The 14,392-nt window shown below is 49.2% G+C and overlaps 1 long non-coding RNA gene across 1 annotated transcript in view; it reads right to left on the bottom strand.

The window, feature by feature from the left end:
• Positions 1-277: 277 nt before the first annotated feature.
• Positions 278-14,392, bottom strand: part of LOC144805800 (uncharacterized) — a 38,759-nt gene continuing 24,644 nt past the window's right edge. Inside the window, exon 3 of the long non-coding RNA XR_013605603.1 lies at positions 278-1,021. This is a non-coding gene — a long non-coding RNA (uncharacterized LOC144805800). The remainder of the gene's footprint in view (positions 1,022-14,392) is intronic.

Here is a 14,392-nt window from a genome sequence, read left to right on the forward strand (position 1 = left end):
CGGTTATAGCCTCTCCGGCAGCAACTTATTTTGTGACTGAAATTTTTCTCAAATCTATTTGTATAGGTTCTTATCAATGCAGTGATATGGTGTTAGTCTGATATTTAATGATTAAACTGAGAAGAACCTTTTTACACTGACATAATGGCAGTAACTGAGAGCATTAGAAAATGCACAGTACTATTGTGGCTCACCAGTCGCAGAACATCAGTTAATTTTACCCTTTCTATGTTTGGTGTAAGTGTAGTTCTGAAGACAAGGATTTATTTACATTAGCTATAGCGTAACTGTGCTCATTTAATCCGGTTTTATATTTAACAGTTTTACATATCACTCCTGCACAACAGATAATGTTGAGGCAATTTACATAGAATTACAGAACAGTACACATTAAAAAGGAAACAATCTGGGATGGTCATGAAAACAATAAAGTGGTGGATTTTTAAGGTTTTCGCCAGAATGAGCAGAGTAGGTCGAGGTGTTATATCCCGAGGCAGATAGTCTCAAACTTGTGTAACTGGTTAAAAACGGTTGTTGAATAGAGGAGATTTTCCAATCTTTTGGTTGTTAACGTGTCAGCTTCGGAGTCTTCTTTCAGTGTCTTTTCTTAGATGGTTTGCAGAAGAAACCTTTTGTTATATCTTTCTTTTATGCAGTGTGTGCTTCCTCTCTGAAATTACATGATGCTTTAGATGAAAGTTATTCTGTCATGCTGAGGTAGTTTGTCTTTCTGATAATATTTCAGATGAGGATGCTGTGATTGGTCTTTCTGGGATTATTTCTGATGCTGTGTGCACAGATATGGCTTTGCTCTGGGTTAATGAAATGCTAAATTAGAGACTTCACTTACAGGTATAGTACTTTCCTCAGCTCCCACTTCCTAGCCACACCTAGATTCTGGAAATTGTTTAAACTTAGAATGCTGGATGTCCTTCAGTTTTTCAAAATAATCCTTCTTATGGCACTAACATTCAGTTGTCTGGTGCTAAATCTTGTTTTCTTCGTCCGTAATTTCAATCACCTATAGTATTAAAATAAAATAGTTAATACATAATACATGTACATTTCCCCAAAAATAATTTACAAGCCATATCAATGCAGAATTGCAGAATTTTGAAAATGTTGAGCTGTTCTTCTGACAGAGCAGAGTGTAGAATTGTAGCCTGAGAGTACTTGGATGTAGGAGTGAGGATTTGTAGAATTTCCAACATTTTATTAAGCTCACAAAGGATACATGCATCCTATGGACTTGTAACATAGATTCCCAAAGCAGAAATTAAAGTCATATGGACTGGCATCAAACAGATATTTAAAAAAGAATAATATTAATTTATTTGTAATGTAGATTTTTGAGATGGGAATTTCCCCTCCACGGACAACAGTTGTTTTCCCCTGCCCTGAGTTACCACCTTCTTGTATCTGGTGTCCTGAGTTTTGAGCTCTGGCCTCTGCCGCACACAAATCTATAGTATGTTGCAAGGACTATGCCTAGACCTATCCCTCAACTATGGTCCAGAGTATGAATCAAGGGCAATAATATTAAGGTGTACTTTTATGTGTCAGATAGTTACTAACTGGTACTATATGCCGGAGCGCGTGAATCGCATTGACCCTCGACGTAGCGATCTGTTGTTGGAGGGAGTGTGGGGAGAAAATAACATTGGAACACATCCTCTGGAGTTGCACCCACATATAGCCATACTGGTCCCAAGTACTGGATGAAATAGATCTTCACTTAGAAACTCGGCTCGCTCGTTTTCCCTCCTATATCCTCCTGGGCCTGCCTAACCCATTGATGTATCCACTAAAATCCCGAAGGGGACGACTAATAGCGATTGCCATAGGGGCGGCCTTGCAGAACATCTTGATCCCCTGGCGCACCGCCCAAATCCCTACACTCTACGGCTGGCTTCAACGGCTTTGGATGATACTGGGTATGGAGAAACTCACACTCACACTGGCTGGTAGGGGGTCGGAGTTCCCTGAGTTGTGGCGACCCTTCTTGACCCTCCTGGTATCCGAATTTCAAGAGTTGACATGCCCCAGATATCGAAGGAGTTGTTTATGATGTTCCGGAATTGGGGTGCGATGATGGTGTCGGCTTTGTTGTAGATATGATGGGGGCACGGGTCAGAGGGAGAGCCAGAGTGGATGGTGTTCATGACGTGGGTGGTGTCTTCTGTGCTGATGGGGGTCCAGGTGCTGAGGGTGGTTGTGGGGGTCGTTGGTTTGGTAACTGGAGGCAGATTCTGGGCGTCAAAGCTGTCGTGTATATCTGCGAACTTGCGTTAGAAGAACATGGCGAGGGAGTTGCAGAGGTCTTGCGACGGTGTGATGTCGTTGTTGCTGGCGCTGGGGTTGGAGAGCTCTTTTACGATGTTGAAGAGTTCCTTGCTGTTGTGGGTGTTGTTGTCCAGCCGCTCTATGAACGATGTCCTTTTGGTGGTGCGGATCAGCTGGTGGTGTTCGCGAGTGGTGTTCTTAAGGTCTGTCATGTTTTCTGTCATCCTTTCATGGAGAGTACGGCAGGATTTCTTTGAGTCTTTGAGGGCGTCGGTGAACCATGTGGTTTTCCTGTTGCTGGTCGTGCCTGGGTCTACACCAAAAAGAGGCATAGTGTGCAGAGAGTCCAGTGGATCCCCAGAGATTTTCAGAGGCTAAAGTAGATAATACTAAGGCCCTTTTGTGGTAGTGTGGGGGAGCAGTATACAAGGGTAGTTTTAAGCATTTGTTGTACACACAGTGGCAATAAATGACGCACACTGTTGTACACACAGTGGCAATAAATGACACACACTCAATGAATAAATCTGAGACCAATTTATAAAATGATACTTGGTTAGATTTATTTTGCGGACCCACAGAATTTCATCTTGAGTAAATACGTTTTGCAATAGAAATACTGTTCAATATAAAAAGTGGAAAATTAGTGCAATTTCCAGACTTTGCAATGTTAACCCCTGTGAGGTTTCCTCCAGAACTCCGTGAGAGGCGCACCTATGATAGAGCGCAACTGTGGAACCTGGGGGGGGCTGTGAGAGGACTAGGTGTCCAAGGATGTCCCCGGATATACATCTACAGGTAGGATTGCAATGCTGTCCCCTCTGTAAATTGAATCTTCCTCCTATTATTGGGGGCAAAACTAAGGCTTTCACTCGTACTCCCACTACTAAGGATAGACGAGGAAATCAAACTTTCAACTGTATTCTAATTAATGCCAGATCTCTGGTAAAGCATAGTGTGGAGTGCGCTGAGTTGATTCTGGACATGAACGCACTAATAGCCTTTATCAATGAGACCTGGACGAATGCTGCATCTGGCCCGACCTGGTAAAGGCTACTCCACCTAATTATCTTAACTTTGTCCTGGATAGACCAAGGAAGAAGGGCGGAGGTCTTGCTATCATTTATCAGGCGTCCATTCAGGGACACTTTTTTCCAGTTACCTCCGTGGCATGTGAGGCCTTGGGGTTTAAACTAGAACTTTCTAATCATCATTCTTTTAAGGGTGGCCTCCTATACAGACCCCCTAGGACGAAGTCCCTTTTTCTTGACACAGTTGGTAGTATTCTAGAGGAAGCCCTTTGTGCCAACTCTTTCACCGTTCTGGGTGATTTTAATTTTTATTTAGAAGACCCCTCTGAAGCTGATACCATGGCCTTAGTTGATGTGATGTCTGCAGTGGGTCTGACCTAGTTGGTCGTAGGGCCAACGCACCAGGCCGGCCACACACTAGATGGGATATTTTCCAGCAGTCCTGATTTGGTATTTTCCAAAGCTGAACCCTTGCCCTGGACAGACCATGGGGTGGTGCTGTTTTCCATCTTCAGCCCACGGGTTAAGACAACCCGCTGTGAGGGGCAAATAATTAGCATGTGTAGGGCTTGGAAAAACATCGATGGTACAGCCTTGGAGGAGTTGCTCACGGCCTCTGGCCCGGCCTTGTCTACAGACGTGAACATTGCCACCACCGAGTATACGGAGTGAATTGATAGGGCCTGTTACAAGTTAGCTCCTCCTAAGAGGTGTAGGCCCACCAGGATGGCTCCATCAGCTCCTTGGTACTCCGACGCGCTCAGAGAAGCCAAAGTAGCATGCAAAAAACTCGAACGGATCTGGCGAGCTAACTACACCGAGTTTGATAAAGAGAGATTGAAAGTTAGTCAGAGGGCTTATAAAGATAACATTAGGAAAGCAAAGAGTGTATACTTTACGGACCGCATTGAGAAGGCCAAGAATTCAGCAAAGGAACTCTTTGAGACAGTGGCCAGCCTGGCTGCCCCTAAATCTGTGATTGTGCCACCCAATATCGAACTTTGTAAATCATTAGCAAATTTTTTCCTGAACAAAGTTCAACTGATTTTTACCTCCCTTGAACCTCTGGTGGCCCAGAGTCTCTCGGAGATGCCCCATGGGAATCTTCCGGCCGGAACCCCGGGGGCTAAACTCTCGAACTTCGAGCCAGTCAAGGCAGATGATGTGCTAAAACTCCTGCTGACCACCAAATCAGGCTCACCTCATGATCCCTGCCCTACCTCAATTGCTAAGCTGGCAGCCGCTCCTATCGTGGATTACTTGGCCTGCATTTTCAATCTAATGTTCGAGAAGGGGGAATTCCCTAAACTCTGGAAGCGGGCTTCAATCTGCCCACTTCTCAAAAAGCCCTCCCTTGATATTACGGATCCCAACAGCTATAGGCCAATATCCAGGCTGCCACTGCAGGCTAAGCTGATTGAGAAAACATGAACTCCCAGCTCTGTTCCTTCCTGCGTAACTCGAAGGGCTTAGACCCACCGAGTCATAGCACCGAGACCGCTCTTATTAAATCTATAGAGGAGGTCCGGAAGGTGCTTGATGAAGGGGGCCAGGCAGTGCTGATCCTTTTGGACCTGTCTGTGGCCTTCGATACGGTCCACCATGCTTTGCTGGTGGATCGATTGGAGGGCTGCGGGGTCCAGGGTCAAGCACTTAACATCTTGAAAGCCTTTCTAACAGACCTGGCACAAGTGGTGGCGATGGGGGAGTTCGAATCAAGACCTTTCGAACTTCCTGGGGGGTCCCGCAAGGTTCCTCCCTAAGCCCCACTTTATTCAATATTTATGTATCCTCCCCTGCCCTGGTGATCAGATCCTTTGGGTTTGCGCTAACATCCTACGCAGACGACACCCAGATTGTGGTCTCGGTTCTCCCGGGGACAGAGGTGGGTGTGGCAGCCAGGTTTCGGGATTGCTTGTCAGCAGTTAGTTCCTGGATGGCAAAGAGCTGTTTAAAATTGAATTCCTCCAAGACTGAGGTGCTTATCTTAGGGTCAAACACGAATCTTTGGTGCCCCAACTGGTGGCCCTGTTGACATGGGTCTTCCACCCTCCCCGGTTTTGAAGGTGAAGAACCTTGGTGTCATAATTGACAACCAACTCTCCTTCAAACCCCAAGTCAAGGCGTTGAGCTCCTCCATACATTGGACTCTGAGAATTATTAGGAAGGTTCTCCCCTTCCTACCAGAGGGAAGTAGAAAGACGGTGGTGACAGCTCTGGTACTCTCACGCCTCGACTATTGCAATAGTCTTTTTCTCGAGGCACAACAGGGGGTGCTTAACAAACTTCAGGTCCTACAAAATGCGGCCGCCCGCCTTGTTGTGGGATTGCCTAAGTTTTCCTCAGTTACCCAGGAGCTGGAGAAGTTGCACTGGCTCCCGGTGCAGAAGCGAATTTTGTTCAAGGCTCTCTGTATCGTCTTTAAGGCGTTGCATGGTCTTGGCCCTCTGCTCCTTCACGATCATTTTCAATGGTACAGACCAGGAAGACAACTTAGGTCGGCCAGTTTAGGACTGGTCAAAACAGCTCGTATCAGGAAGGCGCGCTGGGGCGGAAGAAGCTTTGTTAGAGGAGCAGCGCTGGCGTGGAACTTCCTCCCTTCTTCCCTGAAACAAAATTAGAATCTGCTAGCATTCAGGAAAGATCTGAAAACTTGGCTCTTTTCCCTCTAGCACCCGAATGTCCATTCCCTGGGAACTATCACTTCAGCGCCAGGACACCGACTGGTATTAGCGCGCTTTATAAGTGTTATAAATAAATAAATAAATAAAATTAACCTATGGGGTGAAGAAAACATTCAACATACGTATCGGCAACATCTACTTACAAGACCATTCTACGAAAGTTAAGGTCAGTATTGGACATGGTTCCGTTCAGAACCAACAGTGCACCAACAGTCGCACAGGGGCGCCCATGTGCAAGTTCAAGGTTGGAAACCCAATACAAATTAAGGGGGACTTGGGAAATCGGACAGAGGCTGCTTACAGGTAAGTAACAGCGGCTTGGGGGAACTAGTCTCTCGGGGTTGAGGCCAACATTGGACATGGCCCAAAGCAGCACCATGACTACACCACACCACCAGCGGCACAGGGACATCGGGGTGCAGGATGCCAACACAGCATCAAAGACAAATTGGAAAAGGTCTGCAGGCTCAGGCCAGGAGGCCGGTTGAAGGAAACCAAAAGCTGTCATTGTAAGTTTTGATTCTTGAGGACGTAGCAACACCTTTTGTCCTCTTCACCAAAGCCCAGGACGGATGGTTGCAGGGGTGCCTTTTGGTGTCAGAAAAGTAATACCAGAGCATGTCAAGGTCGAGGGGGTCTCCTTGCAGAGGCTGCAGGTAATGTCGAGGAGTCCAGAAGAGGTCCACTCATGGTGGACTCTCGCTCTAGACTGACTGGGATCGATCCTCGAGAAAGGAGCTAATCCAGCTAAGGGCTGAACCCTGAATGCCAGCCTCCTTGACACGGTCCGCCAAGATCCCATGGTCGACCGTGCTTTACCAGGTATTGGAGCAAAGAGATTGGGTGGTTATTACAACAGGATCTGGGGGTCTGCCCCTGATTTCTTCAGAAGGGGAACCACAATTGCCTCTTTAAAGGCCTTAGGGAGACAACCCTGGAATAGGGACTTATTCACAAGAGAGAGGGCTGGACCCGGACGTGTGGTGGGCAGCAGTCGATAGGGGATCCAGATTTTACTTTAGACAAAAGGTCCTGGAACACCTGTATACAGTAGTTCTCTGCAATCATTTCTGTTGGTGCAGATCGGTAGTGCCCAGCTATTCTTAGGTGGTCAGGAACTGAAGTTCATGGACTGGGGATGCCACCTAAAAACTAGATTTAAGGGTGTTACAAGGGAGTGACAGGTGGTGGCCAATGGGCCCTTTGCCTGGGTGTCTATGCCCTCTAACATGCCCACCTTCTGTGAGAGGAGGACACACTCCTGGCCCTAACTGGATAAGTCCCATCATCTTCAAGATGGTGGGCACTGAAAAGTGTACTTGACCTAGCCTCCAGCACCCGAGGGTTGGAGTTGGAAGAGGGGGGCACTTGCCTATTCTATCAAAGGTTTCCGGCCTGTCCTGCCACTAAAAAGGGGGTGAGGACAGGATGGAGGCCAGCTCCTTCGAACAGGAGAGGCTGGGGTCACTTACATTTCCCTTCCTCTCTCCCTATCCCTCGCTCTGCCTCCCTTTTCCTTCCTCCCTCCCTCTCCCTTGCTTTGCCTCCCTCCCTCTTGCTCTGACTCCCTCCCTCTCCCTCGCTCTGCCTCTCTCCCTCTCCCTCGCTCTGCCTCCCTCATTCTGCCTCCCTCCCTCTCCCTTGCTCTGCCTCCCTGCCTCTCCCTTGCTCTGCATCCCTTTCCCTTCTTCCCTCCCTCTCCCTCGCTCTCCCTCGCTCTCCCTCCCTTTCCCTTCCTCTCTCTTCCTCCCTCTGCCTCCCTTTCCCTTCCTCCCTCCCTCTCCCTCGCTCTCCCTACCTTTCCCTTCCTCCCTCCCTCTCCCTTGCACTCCCTCCCTCTCCCTCCCTTTCCCTTCCTCCCTGCTCTCCCTCGCTCTCCCTCCCTCTGCCTCCCTTTCCCTTCCTCCCTCCCTCTCCCTCCCTCTGCTTCCTTTTCCCTTCCTCCCTCCATCTCCTTCGCACTCCCTTCCTCTCTCTCCCTTTCCCTTCCTCCCTCTCCCTCCCTCTCCTTCGCTTTCCCTTCCTGCCTCACTTTCCCTTCCTCCCTCCCTCTCTCTCCCTCCCTCTCCCTCCCTTTCCCTTCCTCCCTCCCTCTCCCTCGCTCTCCCTCCCGCTCCCTCGCTCTCCCTTCCTGCCTCACTTTCCCTTCCTCCCTCCCTCTCTCTCCCTCCCTCTCCCGCCTTTCCCTTCCTCCCTCCCTCTCCCGCTCTCTCCCTCCCTCTCCCTCCCTTTCCCTTCCTCCCTCCCTCTCCCTCGCTCTCCCTACCTTTCCCTTCCTCCCTCCCTCTCCCTCGCTCTCCCTACCTTTCCCTTCCTCCCTCCCTCTCCCTCGCTCTCCCTACCTTTCCCTTCCTCCATCCCTCTCCCTCGCTCTCCCTCCCGCTGCCTCCCTTTCCCTTCCGCTCTCCATCGCTCTCTCCCTCTACCTCGCTCACCCTTCATTTCCCTTACTCCCTCACTCTCTCTCCCTCCCTCTGCCTCCCTTTCCCTTCCTCCCTCCCTCTCCATCCCTCTGCCTCCCTTTCCCTCCCTCCCTCCAGCTCCCTCGCTCTCCCTCCCTCTGCCTCCCTTTCCCTCCCTCCCTCCCGCTCGCTCTCCCTCCCTCTGCCTCCCTTTCCCTTCCTCCCTCCCTCTCCCTCTGCTTCCTTTTCCCTTCCTCCCTCGCACTCCCTCCCGCTGCCTCCCTTTCCCTTCTGCTCTCCATCGCTCTCCCTCCCTCTCCCTCGCTCTCCCTCCCGCTGCCTCCCTTTCCCTTCCGCTCTCCATCGCCCTTTCTCCCTCTGCCTCCCTTTCCCTTCCTCCCTCCCTCTCCCTCTGCTTCCTTTTCCCTTCCTCCCTCGCACTCCCTCCCGCTGCCTCCCTTTCCCTTCTGCTCTCCATCGCTCTCCCTCCCTCTCCCTCGCTCTCCCTCCCGCTGCCTCCCTTTCCCTTCCGCTCTCCATCGCCCTTTCTCCCTCTACCTCGCTCTCCCTCCCTTTCCCTTCCTCTCTCTCCCTCGCTCTCTCTCCCTCTGCCTCCCTTTCCCTTCCTCCCTCCCTCTCTCTCGCTCTCCCTCCCTTTCCCTTCCTCCCTCCCTCTCCCTTGCTCTCCCTCCCTCTGCCTCCCTTTCCTTTCCGCTCTCCATCGCTCTCCCTCCCTCTGCCGCCCTTTCCAGCTCTCCCTCCCTCTCCCTCCCTCTACCTCCCTTTCCTAATCTCCCTCGCTCTCCCTCTGTGTCTCTCCCTCTATCTCCCTCTGTCTCCCTATGTCATCTCACCCTGCCTGTGTGTGCCCGAGCTGAGACAGCTTCCCGGGCACACACACACACAGCCGCACCCGAGCATTTCACAGGTCTTTAAATGAACATTTTCATGTTAATGAGGCTTTTGTATTTCACCTCATAGTGCCCCTGCAGCTCCACTCTGACTATCACTGGAATGCCGTGCCCCCACAGAGCAGCAGAGTCTCTCAATGTCGCGCCCAGTGTTTGCAGAAACTCTTTAAAAACATATTTTTTTAAAACACGGGTATGATGTCTGCAAGGTCCCTGGGCCGTACTATGAGTACCCGTGATCTTGATCAACTAAAAGCCTTGGCATCTCAATTGACTGCGATCTGTCTATGAAATCCCAGATTGGGACGGTGGTCTCTACCTGCTTTTTTCAGCTCCGGAAGATCAGGAAGATGTACATAAGTTACTTACCTGTAAACTGTGGTTCTCCAGTATTGGTATCTTTGATAGATTCACATGCTTGTGGGAGTTCCACAGTACATAGAATAAAAAGGGTTATAGCAATAGCATCGCTAAAAGAGCAATAGGACGTATTGTAACATAGAAGTTAATAGGAAAAAACTTGTCACTTTAATAACTTGTCCAAGTCATTAGATATTTTCCAAATTCTAGCCAATCAGTCAACAGCACTCTCAGGAACATTCTCATCAGAGGCGCAGGCTCTCAGATTTTTGAGCACAAGTGTGGTATAAAAGCCAAGGAGAAGAGAGGAGCCTCTGAGGTGGGTGGGTCGCATGTGAATCTATGAAAGATACTAACACTGGAGAACCACAGTTTTCAGGTAAGTAACTTATGTTCCTCTCCGGTATTGGGGTATCTTTCATAGATTCACATGCTTGAATCAGAGTAGATAGCAGTAATTCGAGAACTGTGCATGGTAAGCCATAAGTAAATCGTAAACAGAGTACGAGAGAATACATATACGTATATTACAGTATAGCAGTAAACATGGGCACATCTGCAAAAGCAGAAATATACATACAATGTGTGCAGGAGGAGGTAAGAAACAGAGGCTCACCTTACTTAAAAAGATTACGTAGCACCGCTTGCCCAACAGCTGTGTCAGCATTGTTGGCAGCTTCCAGACAGTAGTGCTTGGTCGCAGCTCTGCAAATCTGATGAAGAGGCACACCAGCAAAGAGAGTAGAAGAGGAGACTGCTCTAGTAGAGTGCGCTTTAATCGTTGCTTGAAGTGTCTTGCCTGCTTGCTGATTGCAAAAGGAAATTGCACTAGATATCCAACGTGCAATAGTCTATTTAGCAACTGGAGGTTCTTTACGCATCCTGCCGTAGGCTATGAAGAGCTGATCAGTTTAACGGATACTGGTTGTTCTTTGCAAATAAAATGTCAAACATCTCTTAACATCTAGAGAATGTAAAGTCTTTCCTGCTGGCAACTGTGTATTAGGGAAAAAAGTCTTTAAGATGACATGCTCATTCAGGTGGAAATCAGATGGAACTTTAGGAATTAAGGCCGGATTAGTGCGGAGCACCACAGCGTCTTTGGTGAATTGAAGAAAAGTTGGTTTGATAGTAAAAGCTTGTATCTCGCTGACTTGAAGTAAGAGCTAAAAGCAGTGATGTCTTCCAGGAGATGAATTTAAGATCAGCCCTAAGAATGGGCTCAAATGGGGACTTCATGAGTTGTGCCAACACAATGTTCAGATGCCAAGGAGGAGGCGGGCGTCGATTGGAGGGAACATCTGAAATAAGCCTTTGAAAAATTGTTGAATAATTCTTGAAGAATAAAGAGAATTGGAGCTATCGTGCTTGAATCTGGAAATTGCATCCAGAAAAACCTTCAGGGTAGAGTGAGAGTGGCCGGATTTTGCTAATTGTAAGAAAAAAGGCAGAAGCTGCTCTGGCGTAGAGTGAACAGGGTGAACATTTATTTATTTATTTAAGTTAGCAACTGACACCCTACGGGTAACCTGGCGCTGTGATACAGGCGACTAGCTTAGGGCCGAGAGACAGTGTCCCCTGCCTGGAAGGAGTTAGCAGGATGCCAAGGAGCATACTCGAGGGTAGAGCCAGGTTTTTAACCTTTTTCTAAACTGCAGGATGTTGTTCATTTGTCTCATATCAAATGGAAGAGTATTCCAAAGGCAGGACGCTGCCGCACTGAAGGCCCTACCTCCTGATTTGACTTTCCTAACTCTAGGTGCCCTCACCAGATTAGCCTATGAGGAGCGCAGCGCTCGTGGAGGGGCATACCATGTCAGTTTCTCCTGCAGAGATCTGGGACAGTGACCATGTGGAGCCTTAAATACTATACATAGTGCCTTGAATCGTATCCTCTGCGAGACTGGCAGCCAGTGTAAATCTGAGAGTGCCTGGGAGGCGGAGGAGTGGCGTGGTTGCACTAGTACCATTTTGGCCACCATGGTCTGTACTCTCTGCAATCTCTCAATCAGATATTGCGGGGATTCTAGTAACAGGGCATCACAATAGTCCAGCTTACTTAGGCTGGTGCTCCGGACTATCATCGCTCTGTTCTGTAAGAGAACATCGGAAGGATTTTCCGAAATGCTCTGATCAGAGTAAAACCACTTCCAGCTGTTTTGTTGACAGTTTTCTAATGTCAATTTGTTGTCAACCATGACTCCCAGATTATGTACCACACTACTGGGAGCCAATGGAGTAGCAGGGGATGTTGGCCAAAACTCAAGCGTAAGTTTAGGAGGGATTCTATCTACTGCACAGTGTAGAATCTCTGTCTTCTCAGGGTTAAACTGAAGAATTTGAAGCTTCACACCAAAGATAGAGCCGTTTCCACTTGAGTTTGTAGGTTTTGATAGTGGAGGGTGCTCTAGCATTAGTGAGGACCTCCCTGCAGTCCGGAGGAATAATCAATTTAGCAAACTCATAGTGCTCAGGCACCAGTAGGATTCGGATGGCAGATCAGGCCATGGTTCATAGTAAGAAGATTCGAAATTGGGCGCAGCCAAATTGGATTGCACTCCGACAGAAGGAGGAGCTCTGTAAACCAGAACTGGCGAGGCCATCTGGGGGCTATGAGAAGAATGCCGCAGGGTTCTTTCTGCATTTTCCAAAGTACCCTTGCGACTAGAGGAATCAGTGGAAAAGCATGAGCATATATTTTTGCCCAGTTCATCAAAAACGCATTTCTGCACGATTCTGAGTTGGGAAGCCAACTTGCATAGAATGGGCATTTGCGGTTCAGGTTGGTCACCAATAAATCCAGATTGGGGTGTCCTCAAAGCTGAAAGATGCGGTCCAGCGTCGGCTGATGAAGTTCCCACTAGTGGTTTGACGAGACCGACCTGCTCAGGGAGTCCGCTAGAAGGTTGGACACCCCCAGAACATGGACTGCTGTGATCTGATGTTGAATCGCCCAATCCCAAATTTGCTGAGCTTGTAGGGATAGCAAAGTGTATCTCGTGCCCCCTTGTTTGGTCACATAATGCATGCTTGTTCAATCAATCAATCAACAGATTTGTAAAGCGCGCTACTCACCCGTAAGGGTCTCAGGCGCTGGGAGGAGGGGGTGGGGGGCTCGCTACTGCTCGAAGAGCCAGGTCTTGAGTTGTTTCCTGAAGGAGAGATGGTCCTGGGTCAGCCGTAGGTGGATGGGGAGGGAGTTCCATGTCTTGGACGTCAGGTTGGAGAAGGATCTTCCTCCGGCGGGGGCTTTGCGAATGCATGGGATGGTGGCGAGGGCGAGGCTGGCGGATCGGAGCTGGCGGGTGGGTGTGTAGAATGTGAGGCGGCTGTTGAGGTATTTGGGGCCCATGTCATGGAGAGCTTCTGTGCATGGGTGAGGAGTCTAAACGTGATCCTCTTGTTGACGGGGAGCCAGTGCAGGTCTTTCAGATGGGGAGAGATGTGGCTGTGACGGGGGATGTCCAGGATGAGTCGTGCAGAGCCGTTCTGTATGCGCTGGAGTCTTTTCTGGAGTTTGACTGTGGTTCCAGCGTAGAGGGTGTTCCCGTAGTCCAGTCGGCTGGTGACGAGGGCCTGGGTGACTGTAGGAGAGTAGGGTCTGCTATCCTATGGTCACCCCAAATTTTTGCTTTTTGCTTCACTGGTTTTCGACTACTGAGGCTGTGGGCCTGCTGATCAGACCCCCAGCCTGCTGTTCTCTCACTAAATTAATGACACATGTGCTATAGGCACATACCAATTGGAAATGGACTCCTTGTCAGCCCCTGTAGAATGCACTATAGGTGCACAGGGCATAGGGGCCACCAAGGCCTACCAGGGGCTGCAGCATATCTTTTGCCACCCCTGGCTGGTTCTTAAATTGACACAACTGGCTGATCACTCAGCTGGGGTAAGGTGGTGTAAACACCCCTTGCTTAGGTATAGTATATCTATATCTAAACCTATATCTGGACACATGTAAACCTGTGAGCCACTCCTATAGTAGGCCTCATCAATCCTGGAGGCTGAGTGCGTGGTTTTATGTGAGATGGAGCTCTAGCATGAGCTGAGCCTGTCTGCAGCTGTCGGGAACAAATCCCTAAGCTGTTTCAGGATAATGCCATACCATATACTATTAAGTGCCTTATAATCCTCGCGGTTATTTAGCAACTTTGGTTTGGCTTTATCAAAACATGTCGTGTAAGGTGTCATACGATTTGGAATACCATCCCCTCGCCAGTTCTGGCGACGGGGATGGCATTCCACCCCTCTAGAGGGGTAAGACATGTTCCTTTACTAAATGCGGTTAATTTCTCCAAAGACCTTAAGATCCACAAAATGGATGCCTCTGCCACAGACAAATGTCTGGACCCCTGCAGTTGACCGAAACTCGACCAAATGGGTCCTGGACAAAGGGTTTCCTGTCACAGGAGGGTGTCACCGCCCTCCAGACAGGAGATAGTGTATTGTAGCAGGGAGGTTTGAAAGAAACCAGACACTGCCTGGGGCGCACAAGGCTGCCCCTTGCATAATCCGGCCAAACCGGTTCTGGGACACTCCAGCCCTCGTGCCAGGGCGGCCTGGATCAAAGGAAGGGGGTGTATCCACCCACTTCCTGGGTCCCACCCATAGGAGGGGACCTAGCAGGTAATCACGCCCCCCAGATTGGAATAAGAGTGGGAGCAGTGCCAATGCACATCAGATTTCCTGGAAGAAACATTAGAAACGAAACTCTGGAC

The sequence above is a fragment of the Lissotriton helveticus genome, assembly GCF_964261635.1.
Source record: "Lissotriton helveticus chromosome 1_1 unlocalized genomic scaffold, aLisHel1.1 SUPER_1_unloc_26, whole genome shotgun sequence".
Lineage (NCBI taxonomy): Eukaryota > Metazoa > Chordata > Amphibia > Caudata > Salamandridae > Lissotriton > Lissotriton helveticus.